General features: G+C 43.0%; 1 non-coding gene and 1 pseudogene across 1 annotated transcript; both read right to left on the reverse strand.

Moving 5' to 3' along the window:
- Positions 1-262: 262 nt before the first annotated feature.
- LOC129656704 (uncharacterized) lies at positions 263-326 on the reverse strand (annotated as a pseudogene).
- A 134-nt stretch (positions 327-460) lies between these two features.
- LOC129656705 (small nucleolar RNA U2-19) lies at positions 461-540 on the reverse strand. The gene has a single exon (XR_008716494.1). It is a non-coding gene; the product is annotated as a small nucleolar RNA U2-19 (small nucleolar RNA).
- Positions 541-14,503: the final 13,963 nt, after the last annotated feature.

Raw genomic sequence — 14,503 nt, forward strand, 5'->3', positions numbered from 1 at the left:
ACTGGCCGAGGGATGAGAAACCTTAGCCTCTGGACAAGGGTAGCCTGCACTGCAGTGAGAAAGGCATGAGGCAGTTGACAGAGTTTTGATTAAGGATCCCTGGTCTGTGCTTATGGAAGGAAGTGCAAATAGAAATAGCCGAGTCTTGATGAACGGAGAGTTTCTTCCCCATTCCCTTCCAAAAGCCTTCCCCCACAAACTCCCTCTTCTTTCTGAGAAACTTTAAACAAAAATAATTGCTTTAATCTTTTTCTTTTAATTCTGAGTTCAGATCAAGTGTAGAAACCTTCATAAAGATCCATAGTAAAATCTTTTCATCATTGCTCAGAACTGATTAGCCTTTCATACACACACACACACTCACTCACTCCATTAATAAGTCCTCAGTTACCCACTGTCACCTTTACACACAGGCAGGCACACACACACACTCCTTATTGTTTTAAATTATCCTTTTGCTTCTCAGAACTATAGAGATCATGCATTAGGGACACCAAGAGATCTTTTGATGCTCAGATTTGGCTATTTTCATCATCAACAATTGCTTTACTCTTTATGCAAAGAATCATCTTCTCATCCTAGGGCATATTAGCAATCCCATCACTGTGTCCATTTCTGCCCCCTGGGAACCCCCCTCTCTTGCATCTCCCAGGCGCAGAAGGCACCAAGCTGCCCAAGCCCCTGGGTTGCCTTTATCTGTCTGAGGGGGAGGTCTACTTAACTGTTCCTCCCCCCTGCTGACCATCCTAAATCACACTGCCTTTCCAACCTGTGGGGCTGGAAACTTCAAAGGCCTGGGTCACGGCCCTACTTAGCATCTGTGAATGTCCAGCAACCCAGAAACTTGAAAGAGAATGTCATCAGCTCCCTTAAGAAATCACCATTAATTTTGTAGCTGATGGTCCTGCCTTCAAAGCCTGGGGCAGTGTGTGTGTGTGTGTGCGTGTGTGTGCGCTGTTCTTCACTTCTGCTTAGGTTCTAGCAAACACTGGAAACAGTGCTAATGAATTTGACAATCTGGAAAGGCTGCAGTGAATGTCGAATTTTGTCCTTGGAGTCAACCTATATATAGTTAAGGAAGGAATCTGGTCCCAAAGGGTGGGTGTGGGGAGCAACTCAGGAAAGACCACCATGGAAAAGAATCAGTGTGAACTCTCTCAGAATCCCAGGTGAAAATGTGTTTCTTTTATTGTCTAGGCAACACAGCAGAAATCTTCAGCAGGTTTAAAAATACAGTTTTGGGTGATAAGTTAAATGGACAAACCCTCAGGTTTTCTGTGTGATGAAAAACTTTGTTTTAAGCTCTGTTTCAGTGTGGAAGGGGCTTTTCCTTTCACAGAAAGGATGCAGCCCCATCAGATATCTCATTCCCTAAGGAGGCTGAGATGAGAGCTCCATGCTTGCAGAGTACAAACCTCTGAGCTGTACGCACTGCATGGAGGAGACCAGCTTCTCTAGCATGGCTGGTGAGGCTCTGCTCTTTGAAGTCTCCCGTGCTGAAAAGCTGACGTCTGGGCAATGGCAGGTCAGGATGGAGCACAGTGAGAAAGCCCAGCCATCGGTGATAAGGCCTGGATCTTGAGAAGGTCCAGACCAATGCTGCCTGCCCAGCCCACACTGGGTGCAGGTGAGGAACACTGGTGTTTATCTTTCAAGTCTCTTGATGCAAATTCTTGTCTCAGTGTGAAGATGATCCATCAAGGGAGAGAAGGGGCTTTGACTGCTTTAGGGCAATCTCAAGGACTTTATCTCAAGAAGTGTGGCCGGAGGGTGAGTGCAGGGAGAAAACAGGCATGGGTCCTTACAGCTCACCTCCCCATCCTGGAGGTGTCAGGGCCCTTATTGGTGAGGGCAGTGAAATTCACAGAGTATTCACAGAGTTCCCAGAGCTGAACCCAGGGAGTGTTTACACCAGAGTTTATTGAAGTGTAGTTGATTTACAAAGCTGTGTTAGTTTTTGCTGTACAGCAAAGTGAATCAGTTATATATATACATATGTATATATATGTATATCTCCTCTCTTTTTAAGATTCTTTTGGTTATTATAGAATACTGAATAGTGTTCCCTGTGCTATGCAGTAGTTCTTGTTAATTAACTATTTTATATATAATAGTGTTGCTGATAAAGGTCCATATAGTCAAAGCTGTAGTTTTCCGGTAATCATGTACAGATATGAGAGTTGGATCATAAAGAAGGCTGATCACTGAAGAATTGATGCTTTCGAATTGTGATGCTGGAGAAGACTCTTGAGAGTCCCTTGGACAGCAAGGAGATAAAACCAGTCAATCCCAAAGGAAATCAGTCCTGAATATTCTTTAGAAGAACTGATGCTAAAGCTGAAGCTCCAATCATTTGGCCACCTGATGCAAAGAACTGACTCATTTGAAAAGATCCTGATGCTGGAAAAGATTGAAGGCAAAAAGAGAAGGAGGCAACAGAGGATGAGATGGTTGGATGGCATCACTGACTCAATGGACATGAGTTTGAGCAAATTCTGGGAGACAGTGAGGGACAGGGAAGCCTGGTGTGCTGCAGTCCTTGGGGTCTCATAGAGTTGGACACCACTGAGCAACTGAACAATAACAATTCAGCAGTATATATATGTCAATTCCAATCCCCCAACTTATTCTTCCCCCTTTTTTCCCTACTGGTAACTGTAAGTTTGTTTTCTACATTTGTGACTGTTTGTAAATAAGTTCATTCGTACCATTTTTTAGCTTACATACATTATGAAACAATTACCATAATAATTTCAGTGGAAATCCATCATCTGATATAACATTAAATAAATAGATTAGAAGGCATTTTTCCTTTGCGATGAGAACTCTCAGCATGTACTCTCTTAACTTTCCTATGTAGCATACAGCAGTGTTATTATCCTTTTAAGTTGTACATTACTTTTGTAGTACTTGTTTATTTTATAACTGGAAGTTTGTACTTTTAGACTGCTTTCATCCATTTCCCCCTCCCTGCAACCCCTGCTTCTGGTGACCACAAACCTCATCTCTTTTTCTATGAGTTCATTAGTTTGTTTTGAAGTATAATTGATTTACAGCATTGTGTATGCGACACAGGGATTTGATATTTCAAAATGATCACCAGGATAAGTCTAGTTGTCACGTGTCACCATATAAAAATATTACATAATTATTGACCACATTCCCCACACTGTACCTTTTATACCTGTGACTCATTTCTTTTGTTACTCAGTGTTTGTGCCTCTTAATCTCTTTCCTCTATTTCTCTCCTCTCCCAAACCCCTTTCATTCTGGCAGCCTCCTCTCCAGTCTCTGTATCTATGATTCTTCCTGTTTGTTCATTTGCTTCATTTTTTAGGCTTCACATATAAGGGAAATCACACAGTATTTGTCTTTTTCTGACTTATTTCATTTAGCATAATACCCTCTAGGTCCATCCATGTTGTCACAAATGGCAAGATTCCATTCTTTTTTATAGCTGAGTAATATTCCACCACGTGTATGTATATATATATATGCCACATCGTCTTTAACGATTCATCTATTGGTGGGCACTTTGGTTGCTTCCATATCCTAGTCATTGTAAATAATGGTGCAATGAACACAGGAGTGCATATAACTTCTCTAATTCATGCTCTTGTTTTCTTCAGATACATACCCAGGATTGAAATTGCTATGCCATACAGTAGTTTTATTATTAATTTTTGGAGGAATCTCCTTACTGTTTTCCATAATGGCTGCACCAGTTTACATTCCCACCAACCGTGCACCAGGGTCCCTCTTCTCTACACCGATTTGCTGTCTTTTTATAGCCATTCTGACAGGCATGGGATGCCATCTCACTGTAGTTTTGATCTGCATTTCCCTCATGGTTAATGATGCTGAGCATATTTTCATGTATCTGTTGGCCTCCATGTCTTCTTCGAGAAAAAAGTCTACTCAGGCCCTGAATATTCAATTTTTAATTGCGAGTTTTAAGTATATGATTTTATTTTCTAAGAAGTGTTTATTTTTTCATTAAGTCCTTTTATTTTTTTTTTTTTTAATTTTATTTTATTTTTAAACTTTACATAACTGTATTAGATTTGCCAAATATCAAAATGAATCCGCCACAGGTTTACATGTGTTCCCCATCCTGAACCCTCCTCCCTCCTCCCTCCCCATTCCATCCCTCTGGGTCGTCCCAGTGCACCAGCCCCAAGCATCCAGTATCGTGCATCGGACCTGGACTGGCAACTCATTTCATACATGATATTTTACATGTTTCAATGCCATTCTCCCAAATCTTCCCACCCTCTCCCTCTCCCACAGAGTCCATAAGACTGTTCTATACATCAGTGTCTCTTTTGCTGTCTCGTACACAGGGTTATTGTTACCAATTAAGTCCTTTTATAAACAACCCTGTAAAAATATCCCACTTAAACGGTTCCAGTCATGAATTTTTATTATTGTTATTCTAGCAGGGGACTACAATGTTTTATTTAGTATTATAAAATGCAAGAACACACAAATCGGAAAAAGAATCTTTCTGAATTTCATCCTTCTGAGATAACCACCATTACTCACCGGCAGATAGACCTCATTCCAAAAAGTTTTTCTATGCCTGTGGAATCTTTTGTGTTTGTGAAAACAATCTAGGCAAAGTACATTAGAACGGACTTTAGGTAAGTAAACAATACACACATATTAAAACACACACAGTCAGACTAGTCAGTTTTAAGGGAAATCAACCCTGAATACTCATTGGAAGGACTGATGCTGAAGCTGAAGCTCCAGTATTTTTGACCACCTGATTCGAACAGCTGACTCATTAGAAAAGTCCCTGGTGCTGGGAAAGATTGAGGGCATAAGGAGAAAAGGGCATCAGAGGATGAGATGGTGGGATGGCAACACCAATGCAGTGTACATGAACTTGGGCAAACTGTGGGAGATGGTGAGGGACAGGGAGGCCTGGTGTGCTGCGGGCCATGGGGTCACAAAAAGTCAGACATGACTAGGCGACTGAACATCAACACACACACACACACTCAGTACTGCAGACTGAGCACACTATATACTCTAAAATGCAGCTTGTCTTCTTGTTGACAACTTCATAGGCATCTCACTGATGTCTGACTTAACTAATCCCCAGCTGATGGACCTTTGGGTGGCTTCCAATTATTAAAAACAAAGTAATGCAAAAAGCACCAATAAATTTATTATAGAAATAAAGATTGCTGTGAAAAGTTGTTGTTGTTCAGTTGCTCAGTTGCATCCGACTCTTTGCGATCCCATGGACTGCAACACACCAGGCTTCCCTGTCCTTCACTATCTCCCTGAGTTCTCTCAGACTCATGTCCATTGAGTTTGTGATGCCATCCAACCTTATCCTCTGTCATCCCCTTCTCCTCCCACCTTCAATCTTTCCCAGCATCAGGGTCTTTTCAAATGAGTCAGCTCTTCCCATCAGGTGGCCAAAGTATTGGAGCTTCAGCTTTAGCATCAGTCCTTCCAATGAATATTCAGGATTGATTTCCTTTAGGATTGACTCGTTCGATCTCCTTACAGTCCAAGGCACTCTCAAGAGTCTTTTCCAGCACCACAGTTCCAAAGCATCAGTCCTTGGCCCTCAACCTTCTTTATGGTTAACTCTCATATCCATACGTGACCTCTGGAGAAACCATAGCTTTGACTAGACAGACCTTTGTTGTCAAAGTAATGTCTCTTCTTCTTAATACACTGTCTAGGCTTGTCATAGCTTTTCTTTTAAGGAGTAAGTGTTTTCAATTTCATGGCTGCAGTCACCATCTGCAGTGATTTTGGAGCCCAAGAAAATTAAGTCTGTCACTGTTTCCATTTTTTGTCATCTACGTGCCATGAAGTGATGGGACAGATGCCATGATATTGGTTTTTTGAATGTTGAGCTTTTAATTTCTTAACTTAAAAAAAAAAATGGCAGGTACCCTGACCTTGAAATTCCCAGTCTCCAGGGCTATGAGACATCAACTTCTGTTTGCTTATATACTGTCCAGTTGATGGCACTTTTTTATAGTGGCTTGAGTGACTAAAGACAAACATCTCTTAGTACAATTTAGAATATCAATGATATTTCCATTTTTTTTTTGCAATTAAAAATAATGATGCAGTGAGATTTCTCCAACTAGTACCTTTCCATATTTATGCCATTATTTCTGTAGGATAAATTCTGAGGAGCAGGGTTGCTAGGTCAAAGAATATGGGTATCTTTCAATTTTGATTTCTTTAAATTTTTTGCTTCCTTGTCACCTTCCAACGTGCCATTTACCCAATGTACAAATCAAACTCCTTGATAGTTTTTACTTCTTACCCTTCATTCATGTGTGCTAAGTTGCTTCAGTCATGTCTGACTCATCATCCTGACCCTTGTCTTCCATCTACACGTGGAGTTCTCCCTATCTGTATATATGCCTCCAAATTTCCTCCTGTGTGAAAACACCCATCAAACTGGGTTTGGATTCCCTCTCATGACCTCATTTTCACTTGATGACCTCTATAAAGACCCTTTCTTCAAATATGGTCACATTCTGAGGATCTGGGGGCTAGGGCTTCAGTGTATCCATGGGGTGCGTGTGTGCGTGCTAAGTTGCTTCAGTCGTGTCTGACTCCTTGTGACCCCATGGACTGTAGCCCACCAGGCTCCTCTGTCCATGGAACTCTCCAGGCAAGAATACTGGAGTGGGTTGATGTTTCCTCCTCCAGGGGATCTTCCCAATCCAGCGATCGAACCAGCATCTCTTATGTCTCCTGAATTGGCAGGTGGGTTCTTTACCAGTAGCGCCACCTGGGAAGTCCTCTCACTCCTGTGCCTACCCTAAAGATTAGCATTCTTTTTAGTCCTTATCAATTATCTGGGGAAAATTCACTAAATGATCACAGTGATTGTCCCCTGAGGGGCTGTTATGTTTCTGAATTTTCATTTTCTCCACAATTCCCTTAAATATCCAGATTTTCTACCTTGATTGTCAATAATCTTATAATTTATTATTATACTAAAGCTAAATTAGCTTTCGTGGCTGAGAGAAATCACCTATGATTAGAGACTAGAAAAGGTTTAGGAAGATTGCAGTGTAGGAAAAGGCCTGGCTCCTGATGAATGGGTAGTATTTCTGATTGGGCAGGAAAGCTGGAGAGAACTGTTGAGACTCAGGAAAGGAGGTGGAGGTGTTGGTAGACAACAGGGAGCAAGGATTTTCATCCGAGGAAGACTCTGGTGGGGTGATGTTTAGGAAGAAGACTCTAGTCATGGTCTTTAGGAGAAACAGGGCCTGGAGAAGGACCAGCCCAAAAGCAGTTTCCCAAGTCCAGATAGGAGGTAATGAAGGTGTAAATTCAAGTACTGGGAGGTGCTGGAGAGGGAGACCATGGCAGCTCACGCTGGACTGAAGTGTCAGTCCTTCCCGGGTCAGCCTCTCTCCCAAAGCAGCAAAGGAAGCTCTCGTTGCCATTTGCAGGAGCAGCTGCAGGTGAAATGCAGCAGGGCCCTCCCATCCTTCCCCCACCATGCCCTCCACCTGCCTTTTGTCTGTAGAAAAACTTCAATCAAAGAATAATTTTAATCAGGGAAATGAGAAAACACAGACGCAAAGGAAAACTGTCAAACAGCACAAGATAATCATAGTTTAGTCATTAAGCAAAGTCAAGAACATTTACTTCTTCCTTGACTTCCCTAGTGGCTCAGATGGTAAAGCATCTGCCTACAATGTGGGAGACCCGGGTTGGATCCCTGGGCCAGGAAGATCCTCTGGAGAAGGAAATGGCAACCCACTCCAGTATTCTTGCCCAGAAAATCCCATGGACAGAGGAGCGTGGTAAGCTACAGTCCATGGGGTCGCAAAGAATCAGACACGAATGAGCGACCTCACTTCCTCACGTCAAGGGTTATCGATAATACTCTGAGTCATTTCCTTTGAGCTGTCCTGTCGATACTAAAACCTCCACCAGGTAGAAGGCATTAACTACATGATGACCAGACTGTAACCATGACTTGTTGTTGTTTGTTGTTGTTTTAGTCGTTAAGCCATATCTAACTCTTTTGCGACCCCGTGGACTATAGCTTGCCAGGCTTTTTGGTCCATGGGATCTACCAGGCAAGAATATTGGAGTGGATTGTCATTTCCTTCTCCAGGGGATCTTCCCAACCAGGGGTTGAACCTGTGTCTCCTTCATTGGCAGGCAGATTCTTTACCACTGAGCCACCAGGGAAGCCCGTGGCCACAGTTCCAAGAGTTGGCCTCAAAGAAATGGGAACAAATTGACCCTGGAACTGAAGAATAAGTGTACTTAATCAAGATGACCCTGATCAGACCATGGCAAGACCAGTTTCAAGGTGATTGTCGGAGCTGACTTTGCTGCTCTGTATGTAGCCCCCTCCCTCCACTCTATACACCCCTAAAATTCCCCTTGAAAAACTCTTGCCCCTGATTGTCAAGGGGACTTGGCCTTTGGACACCAGTCCACCCACTATCCTGGTTGCTGATCTCCAAAATAAAGCTAACTTTCCTTTCCACCAGCCTTGCCTCTCCAGTATTGGCTTTAGAGCAGTCAGCAGTCTGATCCCACTTTCAGTAACATAGGGACATAAGCAGGTTTTTCTAGCTCAGCTATTTGAGAAAAATAAATCTGAGTTTAGAGGCCTGGAAGCATTTTGCAATTTTTCATTCACAAGAGGTCATGCTCAGGCTACCAAAAAGAGGGTAATTTCAACCACAATGAATGTCTTTTCCCTTAAGAACATTGCATTTCTCCAAAACACCAAAAAAATTGCATGTGTTTGACCAGTTTCATTTTTAGATCAATATTTTTCAAGGCACAAAAGAAATTTCAATTCATGGGAAAACAATACAGAAGTCGTGGAAACTCTCGCCACTGACCCCTCTTTCAGTCACCAGAACAGAGTGCCCAGGAGAAGGCACGGTTCTTATTTCTCCTTCATTTCTTTGTTTTAAATGCAGTCCCACCATTCCCCTGTTCATCTTCCAAAGGGCCATAGAAAACAGCCCCATAAAATGCACTGTCAGGGATTAAGTAACTGGCTTATGGGGATTGAATCTTAAAGGTAACTCTTTGGCAAAAATAATAGTAATAATAATAACTCCACAACCCCTTATAACCACAAAGTGGGCTTCCCAGGTGGCACTAGTCATAAAGTACCCACCTACTAATGCAGGAGACATAAGAGACATTGATTTAATCTCTGGGTTGGGAAGATCCCCTGGAGGAGGCAACCCACTCCAGTATTCTAGCCTGAAGGAACCCTTGGACAGAGGAGTCTGGTGGGCAGCAGTCCATAGGATCACAAAGAGTCAGACACCACTGAAGCAACTTAACTCACACCCACACAACCACAAAGCTTTGTTTCTCGCATACGTTATACTTTGGCAGAAGGTTGGCTCTGGCTCTGTCCTCCCTTGTCCAGAAACACATCCAAGGGGCAGCTGATCTGGGGGCCAAGGTCGTCTTCTCATGGTGGAGGGAAATAGCCAGAAAGCTTAAACAAAACAAAATAAAAGCAAGCAACAGCAACGGCAACAATCCTGACAATGGATCTTAAAATACCACCTGGTCAGCTGGGGACAGACAGGCTATGTCACTTTTGCCCACATTTCATTGGCCAAAGCAAGTCCCACGCCCAAACTCACCCAGTGGGATAGGAAGTAGACTCCGCCCAGCAAAGGCACCACAGTGCCAGGCCAACTGGGCCACCATAGAAGCTCCCAGAGGGGAGGGGAAACAGGGCAGGCTGTGCCACGGCCAATGGTTGAGGGGCTGGCATTAGACACCACCTCGTGGGTCCTAATGCTTTGACTCTCCCTACTACTCTGTACTTCCTCTCAATACGCTTCATGGGCTCATTGATTGGAGCTCTGCTCCCAGACCTGTGCCCTAGATGAGGATTCTGTTTCATGCTTTAAAGGGGCCATTTGTATGTGTGAGTGCTCAGTCGCTCAGTTGTGTCTGACTCTTTGCGACCCCGTGGACCCATAACCCACCAGGCTCTTCTGTTCATGGAATTTTCTAGGCAAGAATACTGGAGTGGGTAGCCATTCCCTACTCCAGGAGATCTTCCCAACCCAAGGATCAATGCACGTCTCTTGCATTGGCAGGTGGATTCTTTACCACTGCGCCATCTGGGAAGCCCAAAGGACCACTTAGGACCACCAAATTTCCACCCAAACCATGACCTCTGGACTGTGCCCCAATGGTGTAAAAGATGATTCAAGTCCAGTTCAAGCTCAACTTTCTTTCATGATACATGAGTTTTACTTGTTGACTTTCATCCTTCCTGGGGACCTACACCAGTCTAGTCTCTCCTACCGTGGTCCTTACCCTTCTAACAGCTTCTTCTAATTCTCCATGGCCCCACTGTGAGGTTCCAACAAACTATGCTGCCAAATAGCAAAGACAGGAAAGAAAAGAGGGCAGGTCACTGCCACTAAGGGTGTCTGCCTCACCAGAATCTTACATAAAGGGATGTGTGCTGGAGGAGAAATCGCCCTCCTCATCCCTGGAGAACCTGCAGGAGTGAGAGATCATTTCCAATCCTGCTCCATCTGGGCTGGTGCTTTTTCCAGGTCAAATTAGCAAGTCAGTTTTAGGAGCTGCAACAGGGAGGTCTGTGCAAACGAATTTTCTAAGTGATGATAACCAGCCTAGTTTACAGAAGAACAAACAGTGCTTTGTGATTGATAAAAATCAGTCAAGCTTGCAGAAGGCTTCGTGTGCGTGAGTAGAAGTCTGGGCTGACTGTCAAGCGACCTGGTCGTTTAACTCTTTGACCCAACAGCGGAGGTGAACAAAACAAACAAACCAAACCAGGATTACTTAAAACAAGCAAGGCAATTTAGACAAGTCAGAAGCCAAGAGCAGGAAGAGGAAAAGCAGCCACGACTATTATTATTTTAACCATTTTCTCCAGTTTTTTTTTTTCATATGCATATAAAATCTCAATGCCAGTCTCCATAAACTTTGGTATCCAGGTTTTAAAAATTAACATCCATAAATGTTCTTCACATTTGTTTCTCTTGATGGCTGAATAATTTTCTATTACTGAGTGGGTGCTTTGTATTTTCTGTAGTTTTCTTTTGATTTCAATTTTTTCATTTTTATTGAATATTAATCAATAATCAATATATTTAATTATCTGCTCTTGCATGCGTGCTCAGTCATGTCTGACTCTTTGTGACCCCATAAACTGTAACCCACCAGGCCCCTCTGTTCATGGGATTATCCCTGCAAGAATACTGGAGTGGGTTGCCATTTCCTTCTCCAGGGGATCTTCCTGACCCAGGGATTAAACCCACATTTCCTGTGGCTCCTGCATTGGCGGGCAGATTTCTTTACCACTAAGCCACCTTAGCCCACCTGCTTAATGCCGAGCTGTGGGGTGATTTTTATTTGCATACATTGACAATTATAAAGGACATTCCTGTGAAAATATTTATACATTCGCATTTGTGTGCTGTTAAAGGATAAATTGACAGTTTGAGTAAAAATTGATTTGTGTGGGGTAACCCCAAACCAGAAGTGCTTGGAAACACTCAACTCCTAGGAGCTGGGAAGAAAGTTCTATAGAGAAAAGGCAGAAGCTAAGTGAGACAGTGATTGATTGGCTCTGGTTTATAGCTTAGCTGGCTGTTGTGATTGGTCATCCTCGGTGTTGAGAGTTTGGAAGCTTGGGGCATTTACAGATCCAGATTCTGTTTGCATACACTGCAGCGCTGGCATCAGAACCACATCATTCTGACGGCTTCCTTGTTTAATTAGCAGCATCACTATGAGCTCATGACTGTCTGATCTTTTAGGCACAGAAGCTGGACTTCCATGAGTAAGGACAGAAAGGGGTTCCGGATATTTACAAGAAACCTAAGAAAAGCGATGCCCATTTCGTCATATGCTTTGGCAACTGTAGGAAAGATTCACCTCAAGAGCTCATGATACAGCCTACAATGGGGGAGTTATAAGAATAAAACTTGGATGGAAGTGTCTTCCTATCCTTCTGAGCATGCTGCGTGCTAAGCCACTTCATTAGAGTCCTCTTTGTGACCTTATGGACTGTGGCCGCCAGGCTCCTCCGTCCATGGGATTCTCCAGCCAAGAATACTGGAGTGGGTTGCCAGGCCCTGCCCCAAGGGATCTCTTGAGGCTCCTACATTGGCAGGCGGATTCTTTTGCCACCAGCGCTACCTGGGAAGCCCTCCTATCCTTTGTTCACAAGCTTAATTGTAGGATAAGCAGATCCTCCCTCAAAGGACTCTTGAAAGAAATTCTCCCTGGGGTATCAGTATGGTCCTGGTCTGAAAAGCATGTTCTGTTTTATTTAATGAGCATCGTGGATCCTGCAAACTCATACAGCTTACATTTTTGACTTCACACATTTGAGGCTCACCTCTGGCAAGTATTTAGGATCCTTCATTACACAATTCTCTGCTAAGCTCACCTTCACTTTCATTTCCAGTATGCTGTTGCTATTTAAGGTGATGTTTAAAGAGTTCTTAACGATGTGCCAAAAGAAAAAAGTGTACACTATACAAAATAGCATTTTTTAAAAACCAAAAAGAAATGTATCTGAGGTTAAACGTATTTGGCAGAGTAGGATTATGTATAACATTTTCCAAGCTAGTTTTTGTAAGGTTTTTTTTGTTTTGTTTTCAACATTCAGACTCTTATAAAGCGAATAGGAAGACCCATCACCTTTGGAAATCACGAAAGAAATGCAAGTGAAGATCCCTCTGCCCCATTTAATGACATCAGTAAATTGGAAACAGAAGCCTGAGAGCTCCAACGAGTTACTAATTTGCCTAATTTGCCGATTCCTGTCACACACCGGACTTTAACTCTTTAGTCCACAAAACATTAGCACTCCTTGATGTTGTTAATGCAGCCACATTAAACATTTATATAGCATCTATATTCCCAGGGATGGTTTGTTTTCATTTTTCACTTGAGGAGCTGATGTGGTCCAAGTCCCTCGTGTGATGATTAGGCAAAAAAAAAAGCCTGCTTTGGTCAGAGAAGGCAGGTGCCAAGAGTGGATGAAACTTCAGACAGAAAAGTCTGCCCATTTAGTTTTATTCCATTTCCTTTTCCACCCCTCTGACGTTGCAGGGCATTTCCTAGGTACTGGGCTCTCTTCTCATTTTGATGGGTGCTAATAGCATCGTGAAACTGCAGTTTCCCTCGGCTTACTTAAAAAGATGCTTGGACGTGGCAATGGCAGTGTTTCCAATTAGCACAACACTTTCCACTCCATATTGTCAGGACTTTTCGAGTGGAATGGTTAATTCATGGAAAATGAATTCAAAAGATTTAAGAAACAACTTCCTTCCAAACAGTTGTGCATTGAAACACCATCCAATTCTCAGCTTCTAAATCCACCTTTCATGGAAAATAGCTCCAGGAAACTTAATGGCCCCTCTCGTGCCTCCCTTTTAGAACTGCCAGATAAAATAGAAGATGCCCAGTTAAATGTGAACTTCAGATAAACACAATTTGTTTAGTATAAGTATATCCCAAATATTGCACACCGATTTCTCCACCAGATAAAGCAATCCTTCACCTCCAGTTAGAAGAGTCTCCAAAAACGAAGCTTGGTCAATGTCTTATCACTGAAGTGGTTGGTATAGATGAGAAGAGATTTGGCAGTTTGGACAAATAGCCCGTTAGATGCTTCTTCTGAAAAGACAGGATGCGGTTCACTCTTTTGAGGGTGTCTGGGACCCGCAGAGAGACGGCAATCCTGTATCCTATGGCTCATCTTTCTCCACTGGTAAACATGGAAAAGGGGTCTGAAGAAGAAGGCTGGTGGCTGAGCAGCAGGAGGGCCGGGGGGGAAGAGGGAGAGAGAGGAGACGAGCTGAGACCCTAAATCTGATTTAGCTCATGACCCTAAATCTGGCTGCTAGTCACCTAACTAAATCCACAAAATGCTTGGTGTGAAGAGATGTCTTACCTAATTGGAATGGCTGTTTCTCGGTGTTTCTGAATGATGGAACAGAAGCAGCTCACACAGACTCATAGGCACTTAGGCAATAGAGATGATGAAGAGGGAACCCCCTGGGAACTGCAGGAGTGGTGGAAATCCAGAAGGTCTTCTGACATCTGGGGGACACGTTAAGAGCAGAAGGAGCTTTGATTTTGGTATTCAGTTGCCTCAGTTCGAATCCGCTATCTACAACCTACCAGCTGTGTGATCTTAAATAAATAACTTAACTTCTCTGATCCTCAGATGCCACATCTTTAAAAAGAGAATGGTAACAACTGCATCTGGAGGCTGGTCAATGAAAATAATCAATAAACAATTTAGAGTAAGAGTTTTTTGCTCAGTTGCTAAGTTGTGTCTGACTCTTTGCAACCTCATGAGCTGCAACACGCCAGGCTTCCCTGTCCTTCACCATCTCCCAGAGTTTGCTCAAACTCATGTCCATTGAGTTGGTGATACCATCCAACCATCTCATTCTCTGCCACCTTCTCCTCCTGTTCTCAATCTTTCCCAGCGTCAAGGTCTTTT

The sequence above is a fragment of the Bubalus kerabau genome, chromosome 6 (assembly GCF_029407905.1).
Source record: "Bubalus kerabau isolate K-KA32 ecotype Philippines breed swamp buffalo chromosome 6, PCC_UOA_SB_1v2, whole genome shotgun sequence".
In the NCBI taxonomy this organism is placed as follows: domain Eukaryota; kingdom Metazoa; phylum Chordata; class Mammalia; order Artiodactyla; family Bovidae; genus Bubalus; species Bubalus kerabau.